This window comes from Antedon mediterranea, chromosome 10 (genome assembly GCF_964355755.1).
Source record: "Antedon mediterranea chromosome 10, ecAntMedi1.1, whole genome shotgun sequence".
In the NCBI taxonomy this organism is placed as follows: domain Eukaryota; kingdom Metazoa; phylum Echinodermata; class Crinoidea; order Comatulida; family Antedonidae; genus Antedon; species Antedon mediterranea.
In genome coordinates, this window is record NC_092679.1 from 11,272,568 (window position 1) to 11,289,009 (window position 16,442).

The following is a 16,442-nucleotide window of genomic DNA, read 5'->3' on the forward strand; positions in this document are numbered from 1 at the left end:
TTATAAAGTAAGTGACGGTGTGTATTCATGAAGAAGAACTCAGACCTAAAGTTCAAGATGTGTCTGATCGTACGTCTTTAGCTAACATTCCATCCTATTTCAAAGAAAATCGCAAAAATCGTCATGGATAACTACCATATCTTGGAATCTGACCCAGTAACTAAGAACATTTTCAATGTACATCCCATGATATCATATAAACGAGATCGTAATCTTAAAGTAGGTATCCCAATGAAAAAATTCAGATTAATTTTTTTACTTTTTCTTTCAGTTAACCATAAAGAACTTAATGTAATTAGCATTTTGCAATTTAAATGATTGAAATCCGATTACCCGTTCTAAAGTTATGGTTATTTAAAGTGGTAAAAAAATATACGATTTTTTGCCTAAAAATGGTGTTTTTTGCAGTTGAAATTGGAAGCATTTTTAAAAGGTTATAACTTTTACAATAATTAGTTAAAAGTTTTGAATTTTGTTAAACCTATAGATTTAACAATTAAATTATTGGTCCGCAAAGTGGTAGGAAAGCATTTAGCGCCCATTTTTGCTGGAATTCCCTAAAAAAATGAAAAAACTGCAATTTTTTAATGATCTGTAACTTTTGAACTACTGTACTAATTCATTTAATTTTTTTTGTACTTGTTAGAATGTAGTGTATATTTCATTAATAAATATATTTTAGATGTGTATATGAAAAAAAAGAATTTTTTAATGGTGAAATTTAAAATTATTGTTTCCTTTCTTTTACACTAATTTTCGGTAAGTATAATTATTAGAATATTTTAATATACTTTATATTTATAATTTCAATCATAAATACTATTATATATAACTTTTGAATACGTAAAACAAGATTTTAGGCCCGTATGATTATGACACCAAATCTAAGCCGGGCTGCTAAGTAAAACGCACAATGGGTCAAAATAAACTCATTTAAAATAATCAATGTTAATTAAAACAATTAATTGTTTACCTGAATAGTATATATAACATTATAAAAATTGTTTTCTTTTCGTATTATTACGTTATTAAATTGAAATACGAAGCTAAAGTTTAGGCCAAGTCACGGCTTACTCGCGATCAGTAGTCGCTCCCGTTAAAGTATTTCGGTCGCAGTTAATGACTTTCGACCGCCGTATACAGAGTCAAATGTAACGTTGGTAAATTAGCTTAATAAATTTCTTCGGTACATTTTAACCTAACGCATTTGCATTGTATACTTGCATAATAAATCTTCCGCACATTACATCAATTTTAAGTTGTTAAATTAATGTGTAAAACCAGATATTCTACGACGGAATAGGACATGTCAATCTCCGACATCGCTGCTGTCACACATCTCGCGTCAAGCCGGCCGAAGTCGAGCGAGGAAAACTAAAACAACGTGTTCAAAATATGGAACGTACCATTCGCTGATAGGGTGCATTGATGTATTAAACGGAAAACGTCACAACAAACTAGCGCGTACTTTACAGTACAATATTTTACTCACTACAATATTCACCGGATTATAATGGTTCAATCTTCGAAATTCTGAACGGGATTTACGCCTCATGCACCATTTTAAAACGTAGTTCGCGCAATTACCATGCACAATACGTTTGTAATCTATGTTTTATCGATTTCAATGTAGATTTAGCTATAATTTAATACCAAAATCCATAACATTTTTCCATAAACGGTGATTCAAAATTGGTTTTTTGTCACCAAAATTGATCTTTCGTTACGAAAAACCTATTTATAGAAGACGATTTTCACATCAAATTAAAGCTCATTTAAAGCCTGATAACATACAACAAAAATTAATCCGCTAGCTTCAATGGTAATCGTGCGATCGTGTTTTGAAAACTGATGGGGATTTTCCGAAGAGCTTTTCAACGCGCGGAAATCGGCTCGACAGGATTTTAGAACCGTTTTAAAATCGCATTTTCTCGGCAACTACTTCATTAATTTTAATTGTAAACACACTTATACATAGATTAAAACAAGTACTTTCAAACAATATAAATTTTTAAAGTATTAATTAAGAGTGAACACGATTTATTTACCATCAAAGTCATACTACTTATTCAAATTTTTTTAATATTTCAAAAGTGATACCCCACTGTACGCTTTCATTGGGATACCTACTTAAAGATCAGTTAGTGAATTCTAAATTAAAATCATCGAATCATAATGATGTTGGTATGACTAAGTGTAACAGAAATAGATGTAAGACCTGTAAACATGTATTATGTACTAGTAGTATCATAGGACCACGTAAGAATTTTGATATTCAAGATAATTTTAATTGTGTCTTTACTAATGTGATATATGCTATTATTTGTACGAAATGTAATGTAATCTATGTTGGAGAAACTAAACGAAGACTTGGGGATAGATTTGTAGAACATTTACGTTCCATTCATCTTAATACACCCGGTCTTCCTGTGGTAGAACATTTTCATGATAACCATAATATATTAATGATATACGTGTTACTGGCATAAAACAATGCAACTCATCCGAACGTGACCGTAGACGACTAGAAGAACGTATAATTTTTCAACTTGGAACCCAATGGACTTAATGTATCATTTAAATTATTTAGGAATTGAGTTCTATCTTGTCTATCTGATTGACATGAGTTATTATTATGTAATACCTTTTGTTTGTTAATGCTTTTGTCGATTTGTTATTTGCTTGTTCATTGTTACGCCCATATAGCCTATAATAGACTCCTTGTTTTCTATGTACCCTTTTTCTATATGTATTCGTCTTTTACCAATATTCTATCAGTACCTGATGATGACCTATGGTTGAAAGTACTAGTACAATAAATATTTTATTTTGAGGCAGAAACAAGAAATTTGTCTGTTTTATTTTTATACATGATTCTGCCTATGCAGCACCTATTTCTTTCCTGATATTAACCTTTAAATATAGGCCTAGGTGTGCTAGCAATAACAGTGAATACATTTTACATTTATAAATTATATTGCCATTGCTGTCAGAATTTTTGAAAACATGCAGGCTATAAGTATTAGGTATTAATATTATTTTGATAAAATTAATGGCAATAATAGACGCAAGGCTGGTTGTACTGTTATAACATTGTTAATATTAATTACATACCACCAATAACGCATTCTTCTGGCCTAAATATTTTGACTTTTTTTAACAAGAAAAAAAAGGAGTGTTTACTTAAAAACAATATATATTTTTTATTACAGACAATCTCGATGACATTCCCGACGACAATCCCGATGACATTCCCGACGACAATGTAATAAATGATTCTGACGTAAACATGGAGCCAGATGATGACCTTAATATTCGGCCACCAACAGCAAAAGCAAGACCACAAGGTATGAAAAATCACATTATATATGATGGTCTTTAATTTTATGAATTGCTTAAAAAGTTTAAAACAAGTTCAAGTTCCTGAAAAAAAAAACACCACATTTTATAATTATTTTGAAAACAGATACCTAATTTTTTTAACATTTAATCCTTCTTTGCATAATAGCCTACCAAAAAAAAGAAGAAAACTAAATTTGAGTCTACTCTTAATCGTTTCAATGAAGTGAGTGAAGAGCAAGACCGTAGGTTTGAAGAGAGGATGGCTGAGCGGCAAGAACGAATTATGGAGCGACAGGATCGAATGATGCGAGACTTCATGGACCAACAAAGGAGCATGATGGATATGATGTGGTACATGTCGCAGCAACCATATTACAACCACAGTATTCAGCATGGCAGCAGCCACCAAACACAAGTCATACACCGATAGCACGCTATCCACCAGTAACAAATCATCAACCAGTCACAAACCATCAACCAGTTGCACACCATCCAAGACAAACACTACAGGCCACACACATTAAAACGTCCACCAACAGAAGATTCAGCTACTGTGTCGAATATAATGATTAATGTATGGCCAGGCATACAGTAACTTATTCATGCAGTTTTATATTATTAATATGTATACATCAGTACAGTATTTTAATTATTTTTCTTTTTGACTTAGGAAAGATATGAGTAATTGTTGCAGGCTTTGTGGTGTTAGCAGAGTAACAGTAACACAAACCGATGCCTACAAGAAAGGTAGATTTCAATTGCAAATTCAACGTGCTTTCAACATTGACATCAGTGATGACATTGACAATGATTGTTTTCCCGAATTCATATGTGAGATTTGTGTTCAATATTTAAGAAGGTGGTGGGATAAAGCAAAGCGGAACAAAAAGGTTTTATTATGCATTCAGCTTGCCGAGTTTAAAGATAATGGCAGCCCAGAGTTTAAAATCAACTGTAGTGAAGTCCAAAAGTATGCAGCAAATCTTGGGTTTGGTAGTTGTATTGATGAGAATTTCCATGTTTTTGCAATTGTCAATAAATGCGGTAAAGTTAGCAATTTCTGTAGATGGGGGTTGTTGGGAAGTATATGCCTATGGAAAGCCAGTGAGTAAGAAGGGTCATCTTCAGAGCTTTGGCAAGAATTCTGAAGATATTGGTAAGTTGATATGCGCTGTGTCAAAAATGACCCATTGTGCTGGAAACACAGACATGGATTTGGTAAGCAAACAAGGCATATAAATTGTATATAATAAATTAATCAATTAAAGAGTGTGCCTATTTTCACAGAATTGACAGGAGGGGTACTGGTAGAAGACTGGATCCGTGATATGGAATACCTATGGCTGCAAGCACCATGCATCAGAGCTTGCAGTTTTCTACGATTGTAAGAAACCTGGGCGGATCAGCAAGAAAATTAGTATTGAATATCCCTGAACAATTACAATCACCCAGGATGGCATTTACAGAACTTAGACAACAATATAGTGACATGTGCGGTGGAGACCCACTGGCTACATTTTATACACGGACTGAACGCCCCAATGAACCCGGCTCAATATTTGCTGTAGAATTAGAGGCAAAACTTAGAAGAGCAGAAGCAATTTTAGGCAAAGGTCCCATGCCTGATTGGGATCGGATGTTGATACAGCAGTTTGTTCGTGGGTCAGATCAAGGCGGACTATACAATAGAATTACTCCAATGAGTAGGCAGCGACACGCAACAAACCTGTAAGTTAATTGGTCCAACAAAGATTAACATCAATGGCAAGGAATGTATGGCTTTACTAGATTCAGGATCACAGATTTTCAACCATTAATCAAGATATATATTCAGATATATTTGGAAAAATTGATAACATTTTAACTAACTCATTGGAAATCTTAACAGCAAGTGGAGAGTCTATGTCACATTTGGGCACGACCACTGTGAATATTGAAATAAAAGGTGAGTGATTCCATAATGTGCCTGTTTTTGTTGTACCAGCTACTAACTTCCGTAAAAATGTACCAGTGTTAAAAGACACGGGATGTATACGAATCGTATACGAACAAACTAGGCCATTTATAAATTATAACAGTAGTAATGTACGTAGGAGCTAAATAAAACATTTAAATTGCCATTACAAAAAATACGTACGTAGGCTGGCTCTCTGGCCTAGCAGCCCTAGGAGCTACGACATAAGACTAATTAGAGAGTAGTACTAGTAGGCAGTAGAGAATCATAAAATTAAATAAGGCTCTCCTATATTTATTAGATAGGCTTATGGTAGGCTACCGATAAAATTCAAAACACTTAAATACGCTAAACAGGTATAGGTATGCCTAGAAAGGACATATTCACAAATCGACGATGTTGTTTGCAGTTTTCCTTTATAAACATATGACAGAGGTCAATAAGTTCAGCCGCCGACGACGACCGAGCGTCGCTCGGTTGCAACTCGCAGTCGGCTCGGCTCTCTGGTGGCCAGTCATGCATATCATCGGGTACGTTCGATCCTCTCAGTTTAGTTTGTCACGCCACGTGCGAGCTTTTGGTGGTCAAATTACATCGTTTATGTTAAGCGATATTATTCCGCGAAGTGTGTTGTAGCATGGAGATGGAGTAATAAAAACCATGACCCAAAACAGAAGTGGGATCATGTTGATAATGTACATTAACATTATATAATAAATGTATATATACAAAAACAGCATAAACTGGATATTTAACGTAAAAAGAAAAACATTACGAATGATATGAGGGTACGTTTATTGTAAATAATACACAAATCAAAGACATAGTGTCTACTATATATTTTCAGGCTACCATTTAACCGGTTATTGAAAACTTATCCTTTTTCTGTTGCCAAGAAATCAATTGTTATTTTATTGCAGCAGAAACAGGATCTTGTGTACGATCAAAACTGAATTTTAAGGATGTATTGTTCCCCAAATAAAACCAGATTTTGAATATGAAGTTGATCACTTCCGTAGAAAAAAATAAAAAGACAAAATTAGTGGTTATAGTAAATACAATTATATCGATCAGATTGAATTGCTTTCATTTATCTCGGTGGTATTTCTGCTTGGTGATTAAGAAATCATAAATCATGTCTTTTTTTATTTCATGGTATTCCAATATGTTAAAAAAATAACCACCCTCAACTGTAAATAACAAATTAAATACGTCTACTAAACATTGTTGATTTCCCATGGACCCAACAATACCCTAACTATTTCATTAATAATTGTTTATTTGTAACAGAATATTTATTCATTGTCCTTTGTTAATTCAATTGTGTGACACTTACATTAGATTGTACATGCTGGTGCTATATATTATGTAAAAAGATGAGTCATGGTTATCAGATTCTTGAAAAAGATTATTTTGAGTTAGACTCATACTACATTCATTAAAATGATAAACAAATATCCGGCAGGCGTGTGTACAGAGGGGGCACAAAAATACTTTTAGCCACTAATATTGTACACAATTTTATTACATCCTTTTTAAGTAACAAATATTCAATATTATAGTAAAACGTCTAATTCACGAATTTATTAACATTATAATTCTATATTTAGAAGTTGGCCCAGCTAACGGCATAGAGACCAATAATACGAAGTTACAATCAAGGCGGTATCCTCGCAACTAGGCTCATAGTTGTTTGAATAAAACCTATCGTATTAAATAGTATCGCGCCCGCGCATATACAACAAAACGTTACAAAGGTTCACATATTTATATTAACGATTTTTTTCAAATTTACGAATACCGCTTCCTGTCATTTGATGGAGGCATAAAAATGGAGGCGTGGGGTACCTTACCAGGGAGATGTAAAATAATTATTTAACATTAACCTGGTTTTACTACCTTAGCGTGCAATTTATGGATTATATGTAGATTATGGTCTCAAATTGTATTCATTAGTGACAACTCTAGGAAATTTACAGCAAGATTTCTGTATTCCTAAAATGCTCTAAAACGTCGGAGCTTACAGGGCCTCTTTGTATTTGGCTGTTGAATGTTTTGTTGGCACCCCCTAATTCTGCAACGATGATGATATGAATAAATGCATCGTATTTCTATTTCACTGTTGTTGATTAGGTTATTAAAATAATACAATATAACCAAATCTAATAGATGGGGAAAAGATAGCTAGCTAATTTTTTGTCAAAATGAGTGTACCACAGACTCTTTTCCTCGCATATTTTTCCCAGGCCTGGCCTAGTTACTCTTAGTTTACTAGAGTGGATACTGTATGTTAATATGCCTATAGCTAGCTAGCTGCTAAAAGTCATCAAATTTACTATCTACTTGAGCCTACTGTAACTACATCCCATTTTTAATTTGTTATGGTAAGTTAAAAACCGTAGCCAAAAAATCCTGTTGGACAACTAACAATGATGGTTGAAAATGAATGAAATCTAATGCATCCATACATAGTCACACACAACATAGGCATGTAGTACACGTACACGTTTTGGGCGATTTTATTTGGATCATTCCAAATATAATAGGGAGCCACATGTATTCTACATTTTTGTTAAATCATAATTTATGGATTTTACTTACTCGTTTTAAATTTAATATACTGCGGGCACACTTTAATATTTATTTATTTATTTCCAAGTACATTAATATTAATTAAAGCACTTTCAAATTAATAACAGCACATTTTGTATGATTCACTTATTAATGGAATATACCAAAGGTAAAGAAATAGCTGAGGGGATAAACAAGGCGGAACAGCCTGGGTGTAAAATACAGCACCAATTTTTTTTATTCGCGAAAACTATGAACTAAATCATCATAGGGAATTTAATGTACATATACTGACTGAAAAAAATACAAACTGTACACTAATATTTATATTGAAGTCAAGATGCTCCTGGATAGCTGCCAACGTAAACGTATGCTATTGTCTTGTAAAAAGAGGGAAAGTCCCTTTTCGCTTGGTAATTATTATATGACGCAGTTTGTATACACGCGTCGTATACGGATCATATAATTAGGAAATTGTTTATAAATGATCGTATACGGTTCGTTATGCGGGCAGGAACTTCCGAATTGACGTATACGTTTCGTATACGAAGCGGACTTCCTATATGAAACGTAAACGAATCGTATACGTTCGTATACGGCTTTTTTGCAAAGGGATAGGAGCATAAAGAAGACTGAATCACCCCATTCTTTATATTTAAACATTTTTGTTAGTGTTGATGAAATGGCAATGGTGCTTTCAGCTCATTGTTCCTGTGTTGCTGGTTGTGGTGGAATCTGTAACCACATTTTTGCACTACTATATCAAATGGTAGATTTCTTTTCGGATGAGTTAAAAGAAACACCCGTAGACTTAAGCAAGACTAGCGTATAACAAGAGTGGCATATCCCTAGGAGAGAGTCCATAGTGCCTCATTACACCAAAGCTAAAAGAAAACGTGAGGAAACAGGCAAAAGGAAAAAGCCCCCTGTTTTCTGTAAATGATATGATCCAAGAACATCTTTAATAAAAAGTGCTTTCGAGTCTGCACCTATTATGGACGAGGTTTAAACAATATAGAAATTCGCATGTGTCATGCTTAGAAGATATTGCAAACTGTTGCAGAAGAGCAACGGAAAAAGAAGTGAATGTGCCACAACTGGTAGGAAATGAGGCAGGGAACGTGTTTGTTCCAACAAGGGACTGGAAGTCATTTCCCAATCTATATTTTAAGGCTGTTCCAAACATAAAATCTCTTCGTCACTTCAGGTTTGACTGTGACTGTCTTCATTATAAAAGCATTTGCAGATTCTGAAGAGATTGTTTTGCCGCCCATCTGGAATGTCAACCGAACGGAAAAATACCTATTCAAAGAAATCAGGCAGTACTGCGCTCAAGACAGTCGACAGGACCTGACATGTCCAAAGCCAGAAGATGTGTTGTCATCTTCTGAAGAAGAATTTGTGTAAATAGAAGACATACAGTACTGTCTGTGATTGATAATATTGCCGTCACAAATTCTTTTATGATGCGCATGCAGCGCAGAACACATCACACAAGATGTAGTTTGTTCTAAATAAAGGCATTTAATACTGTACCTTAACTTTTGTGTTGTTGCATCAATTTTTAGTAATTTTGTCATCTTAAATACCACCAACACCCCCCCACCCACAGGGTACACCACCCCCCTCAACCCCATTCAACCACTAATAACCTCATTGTATTACCAGTACTTTGAAGCCTCTCCTGTGGTTTCTTAAAGGAATGCTGAATTAAGCATTAAAAACATCATTCACATGTAGATAAAATGTAATAAACACGATCTGATCGATAATTTTTAACATTCATAACGTAATTTTCAATAAAATCGATTGTCAAACAGCCGTTTTTAGTATAGAATTGATAATTTTGATGGTCAGACATCTTGTCATCGAAAACGAGGCTGTGACGTCACTGAAGGGGCTCATTTCGCTTCCGGCATCTCCATGCTGGGACACAGTGTGAAATTCTCGTTTTCATCGTCAGTTTATAAAACATCATCAGCAAAAAAATAATGGAATACGGTCTAGTACCTTATCAACTAGAGCCAAGAAGAAAAGGAAAACCAAGAAATGATACAGATGATAATATGGAAGAAAATAACGGCCAAGAAGACGATAGAGAATGGCGAAAAAACAATAAAGAATGGTGCTCATGTGGAAGATGCGACTCGATGCCCACCGCCGCCGCGCCGACGAATGCCTGTGTTGTTATGAAATGAACAACGTGTGGGTGAAAAAATGGACGGCTTAGATTAGAAGATGAACTATGTATTGTAGATCATTTTAATTTTGACTTTGTTTGTTTACATCCTGAAGTTCTAAAAACAGCACTTGTCGCCCGTAGTGATATTAGAGTTCACGAACTGAAAGAACCGATTCCTAATGAAAGTTTTAGGTTCCAAGCGTATCGCCAGTTTACCTACTGGATTCATAATCGTCTAGCTAGCCTAGGCAAGGCAGTTCGTCGTGTTGTTCCTGCGTGTGTAGTGCTGAGAATCCGACAAGAATACCCAAGCAGCGATGGACAATACGTTGGATTCAAAGAAGCAGAAACCAATTAATAAATTATTTTAGCATTGTAAATACTGTAGTTATAGTGTGGTTGGAAAAGAAAATTAAAATGTGGTTGTTGTAAATAATTTAATTGTTGCTTTACTGTGATTATGACTGTACGCTTGTAACTTGTTCTATAGGGAGGCCCAGGTATTTGTAATTCAAGTATTGCTGTATAATATAGGTCTAGTTAAACCTATAATTAACGATGATTACCTAAGTTTCAGATTTCCATGTATTAATTACCATAATTGTTGCAGCAAAATAATTAATTACAACTGTTGAATATAACCATACATGGAGTTTTTCCATTTTTATTTCAGAACAAAGCATTCAATACATAATAACATAACCCTATTTTGATAAACAAGGACATACTGAATACTGAAAAGCTTTATTTGTCCATTATCATATAAAATAATAATAGAAATTATTTTCCAAATGATTGGCACAGATATATATTATATAAACAAACAATTAAAAAAATAGAATACACATATTATTGCACAAAAACTTAAATTTAAAAAGTAGATACAATTTGGAAGTTAAAATATGATAAAAAGCATAAAGTGCTTAAAAAAAGTTGTAGTTGAAAAAGTAGATACAATTTTGAAGTTAAAATATGATGAAAATGCATAAAACACTTAAAAAAGTTTCATTTACATATTAATCAAAATAAAGTATTTCATCAATGGTGGTGCGAGTTAATAATATGGATGGCATTTGCAACAAAGGCATATCTTGTTCTGTTTACATATGTAAATTAGGCAAATTACTATATTGTATTGTTGTATTTCCAATGATTTATTATAAAAAATAAATTTTAAAAAATATATTCTGTGCTCCCTGTAAATAGAAGCCGTCAATAGAGCCTATGCCAGTTCAAACCTGGTCCTGAATGCTTCAATTGTATCTTCTTTCGATGGCTTTATATTAGATGCAATATTTTTTGGTAGATCAGGTCTGCCTACATATCGTTCACCTAATACAATATCCTTATCATTGTGTCGAGCACGTACACTATCCATCAGCCTTTCTCTAAAAGAAAAAGTTTTCTTTGTGTAGACTTTCTTCACTACCCACTGTTTTTTTCGTTTTGGGAATGCCAAGCCAAACCTGAGAGTTCCTGCAAAGATAAAATGCCATTGCAATTTTTGATGTTAGAACTACTTTATAAAAATATGTATTGATTATCCAATTAGAGCTGTGAGAAACTAGACAAAAGCACAAAAATTATTAAAATTACTTTTAAAATTGAAACAAAATTTATTTAAATTAATTTAGTATTAAAAAACTCAAGTTACCATCATCAGTCGTTGCTTGCTCCCTCCCAACAGGAATTTCCATCTGCTCATCAAATGCTGTGTCAACTGTCTGTAGATCCACTAATTAATTCTGCATTCTCACTTTCCACAAAGTTCTCCAAGTTGATGGTCTTAAAAATAAAATAAGTACTAGGCTATATAAATAAACTAAAGATTTATATAACAAATTTAAATTGAGATAAATGTGTAGGCCTACACTTTTTGGCCTAGTCTTGTTGTGTTTGGCCGTTCACCTCGGTAACCTACAGTACTTTCCTTGGCCTACTAGCTAGAGTAGTAGTAGTAGCCTACTATTAGTATTACTAACTCTAGGCCTAGCCTCTACTATCCTAGTCTAGCTAGCCTAGGAGCCCCTCACTCAATGGGCGCTACTGCAGTTTCGCACCACACCGTTATATCTTCGATTTCTTACCTAAACTTTCGTTTTTTACACTCACAACATAATATTATGTAACATGTTTATACGATTCGACCACTTACTAAGTAATTTTTTTTAAATAACAATACTTTTCAAAACATTTTAAACAATACTGAACTCGCTGTCAACACACTGCGAAATGTTCGCCATCTTATATTTATCACTTAATTGCCAGAATTTATGCTTCATTTTACCCCAAAAATTGTATAAACTATAGAGGGCAGTGTTATAAAATCCGATTACACATATAGGCCTATTTAGTTTTGAAAAGCAAGAAATGTTTTCAGCTGTCGACGAAATAATAAAGGTTAAATTAATATTTCATTATTAGTATTATTATTCATATTAATGGTTCCTATCAATGTTTTATGTACGGACTCATATCGTCGCCGTTTTGATATGGATGTACAACAGCTGGTTCTTTATAAAAACCACTCTTTTTAAACATAAAAACAGAAAATAAAACATACATTGATTTCTGGCAATTTTCTGATTCTAAAATGGCCACAGTTCGATCGAAGTAGTCGCGAAAAAAGAAGCTGTTTTGAAATGCATTTTTTGTTATGATAAAGGTAATTAACGGTGGCTAAATCATGGGAACATGTTACATAATGGCCCAAAATTGTATGATGTGGGTGTGAGAAAAAAATTAAGCGAGAAATCGAAGATATAACAGTGTGGTGCGAAACTGCAGTAGCGCCACTCAATGTGTGGCCGAACATTAAAAAGCAGAATTTGGTATGTTACGTACCTTGTTTTTGGTCTTGGGCCATCGCTTTTGTGTCAGTAGTTTTTGTGGTTCCTGTCTTTGTTGGCTTGCTTGGCTAACCGCTTTACTGAAAACAAACTGTTTAGCCTTAGGTACAGCATTTGGCTTCACCTGGTAGGCCTAGACTTCGCACCAACAATACTGACTTTTACGGAGTCATCCTCAAACATTTCTTTTTAAAAATGGTCACTACATACTCTGGAATAAATATTAATGTGCGGTTTTTCCAACTTCATGGCTGCAACCCATTTCTTTAGCAAATCCTTATTGTTTAACGGCAATCGATGGAAACTAACATTGCGTATTCCTTTGGACTTCCTGCCTTTCTTATCCGATGCATTGCTGCATCCAAACGCCATACAAAACACCATTTTGTACTATTTTTTTTGTTTCGATAAATCACCAATAACTTCCAAGATAATTACAAACACAAATGAAATAGAGAAAGAATCTATACTACTCGAAAAAATCAATTTAATTAGGATAAACAAATCGTCGTTGTTTTCGATATTACAGCTAAACGCATACGAAACACAGTGCACACAGTGCTACACAATTAAAAAAACCCGGATGAAGGTACTTCCGCCCCTCCAGCTCCCACGGCTTCTGGGTAATATTTTAAAATGGCGGAACTCCATTGGCGACAACATTAATTGGCTTATAATTCAGAATGTGTAAATATATTAAGTTTAATGTAATGTATTTACTCAAAAACAGTAATGCTCATTTTAACTGTTCATTGTATTAAATTACATAATAATTAACAGATCTAGATATTCCATATGCGATTACTGCGCGTGGTAAGCTTGTAGAGAAGACTTACATTGAAGCATTAATTGAAGTGAATCTTGGAATTCTTAAAGTAATTGGACAGGAAGGTGTGGGTAAAACCTGTTTAGTCAATGCTTGTCTTGGAAAGGAGTAAGTAGATAGCTAAGCATAATAGCACAAACATAATAGTAATAGTTTTCATAAGCTTACATATAATATAAACAAAATAAATATTCTGTTTATAAGCACAGTGTTTATTATTTATGTTATATTTTAAAAATACAATAATATTTACCAACAATTAGTATTATTTTATTTATAATAAATATCCATATTTTAATTTGGAGTACTTGCCAATACTAAATAGTATGCCCGCTTTGTTGTTACGTCTAGTAAGTATAGTAAGTAGACGATTCCAGAAAAGTATATTTACATTAAATTAAAACCAAAATCAATGCACACAACATGCACTCCAGAATATAATGTAAGGCAAAAATTCATAAAGTAAAATGTATACTGAATTAATATTATGCTTTTTTCATATGTGACAAAATCAAATAATTACTGTGCACAATAAACTTCATAATATGAGTATATGTAGGCATATATATAAATGTAATTCTTGACGTTCAATGCAACTTATATAATATTTTGTTGATGTCTCACTATAGACTGGGAGAGACAGACGAATCTAAAGATATCAATAAATTAATTTCTCGTTTCTTTTATAATAGGGAACACAAACATAGCTCTGAAAGAAAGCATGTGTTTTTTATTCTGTGCGTTTGCCTGAACATGTTAATTAATATAACCTACCCACAAAATGTATTATTAATTAACTCTATTAATTGAGCTAATGTTGATGACTGACCTTGTGTTTAAATATAAACTTAAAATTTATATTATTTTGGTTCAATATTGTCACATATTCTAATATGACCACCAATGAATAAGTAAGGATTTTAATGATTATGTTAATTAATTATATTACTGCATTAATGTACGGGTGGATTTATCAAACTTGCTTTGCATTAAAAGCATCCTGACTTTAATTTAAATCGAAGATTCATGAATGAATAATCTTAAACCCATTTTTATTTTTACATTTTTGCTCAGATTGATTCGAGGACGAATCAATTTGTAATGTGTCTACTACTGTACTACTACTTCTTGAAACATAATAAATCAATCATTTTGAAAACATTTATTATGTAAATAATAATACTGTACTGTAAGAATGTGTTTAAAACCCATTTGCCTATATTGATCTCAATTGCAATGTTTGAGTAATATAGACAAAATATTTTAAACCTACCTGTTAACTAACTGCAATCTGTTTAATGTCCGAAGTTGGTATATTTCTGTTTAAGTTTTTTTCACATACAGTAGGTTACAGTATATTTATGTACAGAATGTCCATAATTGATGGCAACCCATATTTACAGTAAATAATTGCAAATACAAGTTCAACAATCACATAAACTTACTGTACAGACAAATATAAGTGATTTATTTACATAACTGTTTAACCCTTTGTTTAACTTTTTATATTTTTATCCATTTCAAACATGGTACAGTACCTAGTGTGTTTTCAGTAAATGTTGTACACAATTTATTAAATTTAACCATGTTTAATCCTTTGCAGCGAAGAGGTTTTGTGTTAAATTTCCATTTTAAAATTGTATGTCGCACATTAAATATGTTGTAATGATAATATAGTGTGATTTACTTCAAAAAATGTACACACTACTAAATTGCAATGCTGAACTGATAAATCCTAATTTCAGCAATTGTTTTTTACTACTGTATATTCAATTGCTAGATACGTAAAGGTGCATTTTAAAAAGTGGATTACACTTGTATTGCACTTAATATCATTTTGTTTAACTCTTCATAGGATTTGTCAGTTCTGTACATTTTAATTTCTGGTATGCTGATTTAGTTTTTTATAATGAATAGAATTTTATATTTTAAGAATGGTATTCAATGCACAGGGCATAACCATGGAGCATCTTGTGCTGTAGACTTTCTAATTGAATTTTATTACTATGGCATATTTTGTTTTTAAGGCTGATATTTCTGGTGGTGAGCTGATAAACTAAAATAAATTATGTTTGAAAAGATACCAATATAATATATTATCATGCCAATAAGATGTTTGGGATTGGTAGTGTCTGTATTGCCAAGAGCTTATGCCCCAAAATGAAAACACACTGCAAAGGTGTTATGTGCTCTACAGAAGTTGTGTAGTGGCAGTCAGTCATTTCAGTCAAGTCTAAATGGTACCAACAAGCTGTGTAGCATACCGCAACAAAGTGTATGGCCGATAAATCAGAATTGGAGAAGAAATGAATTTATTTGCCACATGTTATCAGTTGACAACAGCAATATTAACAGAGCCTTGTCATTTCTTAAATATTGTGCATGTAAATGGTCAGTATGTTGTTCTGGACAGCTTACCAAAGAAATTTGATGGTGGTTCCTGTGTTCCACCAGAAAGGTTTCCCACATTCTCGGCCGCACTTTATAAAAATCCAGATATTTTGATCAGAGTTCACATCTCCTGCACATAGGTGTGAATGTGTTATTATTAAAAATAAGCTTCCAGATAATGTCCAACCAAATCTAGGTCTGAAAGTGCAGTATAATGAATATGATTTGGTACAAGCAATATGGAAACATTTCAACTCCATGATAACTATCCTGCGTAAAGATGATATACCAACATTAAAGCATAAGGATCAATATGGATGGATACAA

At 33.1% G+C, this 16,442-nt stretch overlaps 1 long non-coding RNA gene across 1 annotated transcript; it reads right to left on the reverse strand.

Annotated features, from left to right (window-relative positions):
- Positions 1 to 10,970: 10,970 nt before the first annotated feature.
- LOC140060802 (uncharacterized) lies at positions 10,971 to 14,237 on the reverse strand. Its single transcript, XR_011847372.1, has 3 exons — positions 12,894 to 14,237; positions 11,704 to 11,834; positions 10,971 to 11,525 (listed from the first exon to the last, which is right to left on the reverse strand). It is a non-coding gene; the product is annotated as an uncharacterized lncRNA (long non-coding RNA).
- Positions 14,238 to 16,442: the final 2,205 nt, after the last annotated feature.